At 33.9% G+C, this 6,591-nt stretch overlaps 1 pseudogene; it reads left to right on the plus strand.

The window, feature by feature from the left end:
* Window positions 1-1,530: 1,530 nt before the first annotated feature.
* On the plus strand, window positions 1,531-1,991 carry LOC138921807 (large ribosomal subunit protein uL23 pseudogene; annotated as a pseudogene).
* Window positions 1,992-6,591: the final 4,600 nt, after the last annotated feature.

Raw genomic sequence — 6,591 nt, forward strand, 5'->3', positions numbered from 1 at the left:
AAAGAATAGCTAAAGGAAATTCTTGAAAAAGAACAGAAATGATAAAAGAAAAATCTGAAAACACAAGCAGGAAATAAAAAATAAGAGAAAGTAAAAATATAGGTAAATAAAGTAGACTTTCTTTCTCCTCTTCAGTTTTTCCTTCTCCTCTAAATTTTGACCTTTGAAGCAAAAAAGGTAACATTATGTGATGTGGTTCTCAATGGATGTAGAGAAAATATTTAAGACAATTATGAACAGAGGAGAGGAAAAGACTTAAAGGGAGATAAGATTTCTACACTTCACTTAAACTAGTAAAATGCAGATACTAGTAGACTGTGATAACTTATATATGTATAATGTAACACCAAGGGCAACCACTAAAAATCTATACAAAAAGATATATTAAAAAATACTGCAGAATCTGTGGGGGTGGGGTTAGAGATGCTACTGGTATCTAGTGGTAGAGGCCAGGGATGCTGTTAAACATTCTACAATATACAGTACAGTCCCCCACAACAAAGAATTATGTCAATAATGCTAAAATTGAGAAACCCTGGCCTGCATGCTTACTAGCGCTGCATATTATTCTTTTTAACAAGGTTTTTTAAAAATTTTGTATTTCTGTTTTCTCCTTACCTTCTCTCTATGTAGCAAGTGATAACTGGTTTTCCACAACAACCAGTACCTTGTCATTCTTTTAATTTTGCCAGTCTGGTAGTTTAAAAAATGATAACCTTATTTTATTTTGTACCTCTTCAAGAGAATGGAGTTATTTTTACTTCTTACTTTATATATTATTTGAATTTGTTATAATGAACATGTATTATTTTTATATATTTTTGAAATGCTATTAAAGATTTTTATAAATACTACAAATAAATCAAAATGCGATTCTAAAATATGTTCAAGTAACCCACAGGAGAGCAGGTACAAGAAACAGAAATAAACAAAACACAGAAAATAACATTAAAATGTCAAATTTAAGCATTAATATATTATTTACATTAAATGTAAATGGTCTAATTACGCTAATTGAAAGACAAAGATTGACAAAGTGGATTAAAACACATAACCCAACTATGAAACTCACTTCAAATACAATATAGGTAGGTTGAAAGTAAAAGAATAGAAAAATATATACCATCCAAACATCAGTCAGAAGAAAGCAGGAAAGGCTATATTATTATCAGATAAAATAGTTTTCAGAGCCAAAAAAACTACTTTGGGCAGAGAAGAATTTTACATAAATGAATCAATCTACCAAGAAGACATATCAATCCTAAATGTTCATGAATGAACCAACAGAGCTGTAAAATATGCGCAGCAAAAATTAATACAACTGAAAGGAAAAACAGAAAAATCAACAATTACAGTTGGAGACTTCAACACCTCTCTATAAACAGTTGATAAAACTTCTAGGGAGACAACCACCAAGGATACATAAGAACTTCATACACCATCAACCAACAGGATCTAATCAACATTTATAGAGCATTCTACCCAATAACAGCAGAACACACATTCTTTTAAAGTGTCCACGGTGTGAAGATGGCACTGAAAGCGAAGAAGGAAGCCCCTGCCCCTCCCAAAGCCGAAAGCAAAGCAGAGGCTTTGAAGGCCAAGAAAGCAGTGATGAAAGGCATCCACAGCCACGAAAAAGATAAGATCCACACATCACCCACCTTCCAGTTGCCCAAGACACTACAGCTCTAAAGACAGCCCAATATCCTTGCAAGAGCACTCTCAGGAGTAACAAGCTTGATCACTATGCTCTCATCAAGTTCCCCCTGAACACTGAGTCAGCCATGAAGAAGATAGACAACAACAACACACTGTGTTCATTGTGGATGTCAAGGCCAACAAGCACCAAACAGGCTATGAAGAAAATCTATAACATTGACATGGCCAAGGTCAACAAGATCAGGCCTGATGGAGAGAAGAAAACATACGTTAGACTGGTTCCTGACTATGATGCTTTGGATGTTGCCAACAAAATTGGGATCATCTAAACTGAGTCCAGTAGACTAATTCTAAATATAAATTTTTTCACCATAAAAAAATAAAGTGTTTAGGAACACAAACATGATAGTTCATAGCCTGGGCCATAAAACAAACCTCAGCAAAATTAAAAGAATGGAAATCAGTGTGTTCTCTGACCACAAAAGAATCAAACTAGAAACCAATAACAGAAAGGTAACAGAAAATATCCGAGCATTTGAAAACGAAACAGCACACTTCTAAATAATCCATGAGGCAAAGAGGAAGTCTCAAAGGAAACAAAAAACACATTCAATTAGATGAAAATAAGAATAGAGCATATCAAAATCTGTGAGATGCCACTAAACCAGTGCTGAGAAGGAAATTTTTACCACTAAATGCTTATATTAAAAAAGAGGAAAAGTGGGGCCGGCCCGGTGGCCCAGCGGTTAAGTTCGCACGTTCCGCTTCTCGGCGGCCCGGGGTTCGCTGGTTCGGATCCCGGGTGCGGACATGGCACTGCTTGGCAGCCATGCTGTGGTAGGCGTCCCACGTATAAACTAGAGGAAGATGGGCACGGATGTTAGCTCAGAGCCAGGCTTCCTCAGCAAAAAGAGGAGGACTGGCAGTAGTTAGCTGAGGGCTAATCTTCCTCCCAAAAAAAAAAAAAAAAAGAGGAGAAGTCTCAAATCAGTCACATAATCTCCTTAAGAAACTACACAAAGAAGAGCAAAATAAACCCAAAGAAAGCAGAAGGAAAGAAATAAAAATAAGAGGAGAAATCAATGAAATTGAAAACAGAAAAACAATATAGAAAATCAATGAAACAAGGAGCTGGTTCTTTGAAAAGAGCAATAAAAGTGACAAGTCTCTAGCAAGATTGACAAACAACAAAATAGAGAAGGCACAAATTACTAATATCAGAAATGAAACAGGGAATATCACTACAGACCCTGCTGACATGAAAAGGATAATAACGAAATACTATGAACAACTCTACACACATAAATTTGATGAATTAGATGAAATGGACCAATTCCTCAAAAAGCACAAACTACCACAACTTACCCAACATGAAACAGATAATTTGAGTAGCCTTGTAACTATTAAAGAAATGGAATTTGTAACTTTAAAATTCCTAAGAAAGTAATCCCCAGGCCCACATGAACTCTACCAAAAACGAATTCCAGGTGGATTCTGTCAAACATTTAAAAAAGAACTAACATCAAATCTGCAAAATCTTTTCCAAAAAATAGAAGAGGAGAGAACATTTCTCAACTTATTTTATGAGGGCAAAATCACTCTGATACCAAAATCAGACAGATAGCCTAAAAGAGAAAACTGCAGATCAATAAGCTTCATGAATACAGGCATAAAAGTACTTAAAATATTAGCAAATAGAATTGAGCAATGTATAAAAAGAATTACACATCATGAACAAAGAGGATTTATTCCAGAGATGCAAAGCTGGTTCTGTAGTTGAAAATCAATCTATGTAAACCAACATATTGATAGTCTAGAGAAGAAAAATAATATGATCATACCAAATGAGGCAGAAAAAGCACTTTACAAAATTTAACACCTAAGGATGTCAGCGTAAATGGTGAAGTAAGGAACTTCAAAAGTCCGCCTTTCCTTAAAAGCAATGAAAAAACTGGCATAATCAATCTTTTCAAAACTCTACTAACTAACCAAAAGTTTGCGGTGTCCAGGGGAGTGCTTAATTAAGAAAAACAAGCTGAACCTCAGTAAGAACAGTGAGCTTTGTGGAGTTTTAACAACTCGTGGTCCCATCCTCCACTCCCAAGCTCAGTAGTAGTCTTGAAAATAACACCCCACCTTCCTGATACTGGTGTGGAGGGGAGCAGAGCAAACCTTATTCACAAAGAATTACAGTTATTTGCTTTGACTCATCTGGTGGCTCCCTGGAAGAGCAGCTCAAAAGACTTACCTTTATCTTGTCTAACTCAAAACTTACTCAGTTTCTGAGCAAGTTAAACATAGCGTTACTATATAGAACAGAGAACCCAGAAATAGAACGCATGAGCAAGACCATCTGATTTTTGACAAAAGTGCAAAAGCAATTCCATGGAGGAAAGATAGTCTTTTCAGCAAATGGTGCTACAGCAATTGGATATCCATGGGCAATAAATAAATAAATAAATAAAATGAACCTTGACCTAAACCTCATTCCTTATATAAAAATTAACTCAAAATTGATAATAGATTTAAATATAAAAGGCAAAATTATAAAACTTTAGAAGAAAACATAAGGAAAAATCTTTGGGCCTCAGGCTAGGCAAACACAACACTAAAAGCACTGTTCACAGAAGAAAAAAGTCAATAAATTGAACTTAATCAGAATTTAAAACTTTTGCTTTGTGAAAGACTCTGCTAAGAGAATAAAGACAAGCTATAGACCTGGAGAAAATATTCGTAAAACATATCTGACAATAGAATTGTATCTAGAGTATATAAAGAACTCTCAAAATTCAATTGTAAAAAAGCAAACACTCTAATTAGAAAATAGGAAAAAAAATGAAGTGATATTTCACTGAAGAGGATATATAGATGGCAAATAAGCACATGAAAAGAAGCCATTAGAGAAACATTATTATTAGAAAAGCTAAAATAAAAAAAATAATGACAATATTAAATGCTGGTGAGGATATGGAGAAATGGACCTCTCAAACATTGCTGATGAGAATGAAGAAAGTTACAACATTCTGGAGAATAGTTTGCAATTTCTTTAAAAAACTAAACATATACTTACCATATTATCCAGCAAAAGCACTCCTGGGTATTTATCCCAGAGAAATTAAGACTTATGTCCACACAAATACATGTACACAAATGTTCATAGCAGCTTTATTTGTAATAGTTAAGAATTGGAAACAACTAAAATGTCCTTCAATAAATGAATAGTTAAACAAACTGTGGTACATCCACATCACAGAATGCTTCTCAGCAATAAAAAATAACAAACTATTGATACACACAACAATTTGAATGGATCTCAAGGGCATTGTGCCAAGTGAAAAAGATCAGTCTCAAAGATCACATACTGTATGAATCCATCTATAGGACATTCTCAAAATGATAAAATCATAGAGACGGTGAACAGATTTGTAGCTACCAGGAGTTAGGGGTGGTAGTGAGAGGGGAGTAGGTGTGATTCTAGAAGACTAGCAGGTGGAAGATCTTGGTAGTTTTGTATCTTGATTGCAATGGTGGTTACATAAATCAATACATGTGATACAGTGGAAAAAAACTATAGACATACATTGTACCAATGAAAGTTTCCTGACTTTGATATTGTACTATGGTTACCTAAGATGTAACCATTGGGAGAAACTGAGTAAAGGGTACAGAGGACCTCTCTGTACTATTTTTGCAACTTCCTGCAGATCTACAATTATTTCAAAATCAAAAGTTTTTAAAACTGTGAAATAAGATGAAAAGTAATGAGTTAAGCATTGAACTTAAGAAATTAGTAAAAGGAAAACAGGACAAACCCAAAGAAAAGTGAAAAAAGGAAACAACAAAGCTAAGTAATAAAACAGAATACAAACAACAGAGAGGATCAACAAAGTCAAAAGTTGGTTGATTGAAAAGACAATACTATGAAAAATTTAATGTCGATAAATTTATAACTTATAGAAAATGACAAAACTCCTAGAAAATATAACCAACCCAAAGTGACTCAGGGAGAAATAGAAATCTTGGGTAGTCCTATAAGCACTGAGGAAATAAAATCAATATGTAAAAACATCAGGCCCAGATGGTTTTGTAGTTAAGTTCTACCAAGCATTCAAGGAAGATCTCTTTCCAACATTATGAAAATTCTTCCAAGGAACAGAGATAGAAAGGAAACTCTCCAGCTCTCCAACTGTTATAAGACTAGTACAACTTTGATAGCAAACACAGATAAGAGGAGTATAAGAAAGAAATACTTCAGCACAACATCACTCACCAACACAGATATAAAAACCCTAAATAAAATGTATGCAAACTGAATCCAGCAATGCACAGAATAGATAAAGATCACAACTGAGCTACGCTTATCCCAGGAAGGCAAAAGTGGTCTAATATTAGAAAATCCACTATTTTTATTCACTGATTAAGAAAGAAAAAATAAATGATAATCTTAATAAATGCAGTAAAAGCATTTGATGTAATTCAATACCTGTTTGAAATAAAATTACCTAACAATCTAGGGATAGAAGAGAACTTAATATAAGTTACTTACCCCAAACCTAAAACCCATCTAATACCTAAATCTGAAGCATGAGAGCTTCACCTTTAAAATCAGATCAGGAACAAGACAAGAACTATTACTATCATCTCTATTCAACATCAAACTGAAGATCCTATCTAGTTAAGTAAAATGAGAAAGAGAGTGTACAACCTTTATAGGTCATAAGGATTGAAAAGAAGGAAAAACTGTCATTATTTGAAAAATATTTAATAACACAGAAAACCCAAGAGAACTAGTTGACAAATGATTAGACTTAATAGAATAATGGAGAATGGTTGATTAAAATGGGAAGATTTAAAATTAATTTCATTTCTATAAAAGAGCAACAGATGGAAAACACAATGTTTCAAAATATACCATTTATAATAGCAAAA

This window comes from Equus caballus, chromosome X (assembly GCF_041296265.1).
Source record: "Equus caballus isolate H_3958 breed thoroughbred chromosome X, TB-T2T, whole genome shotgun sequence".
In the NCBI taxonomy this organism is placed as follows: domain Eukaryota; kingdom Metazoa; phylum Chordata; class Mammalia; order Perissodactyla; family Equidae; genus Equus; species Equus caballus.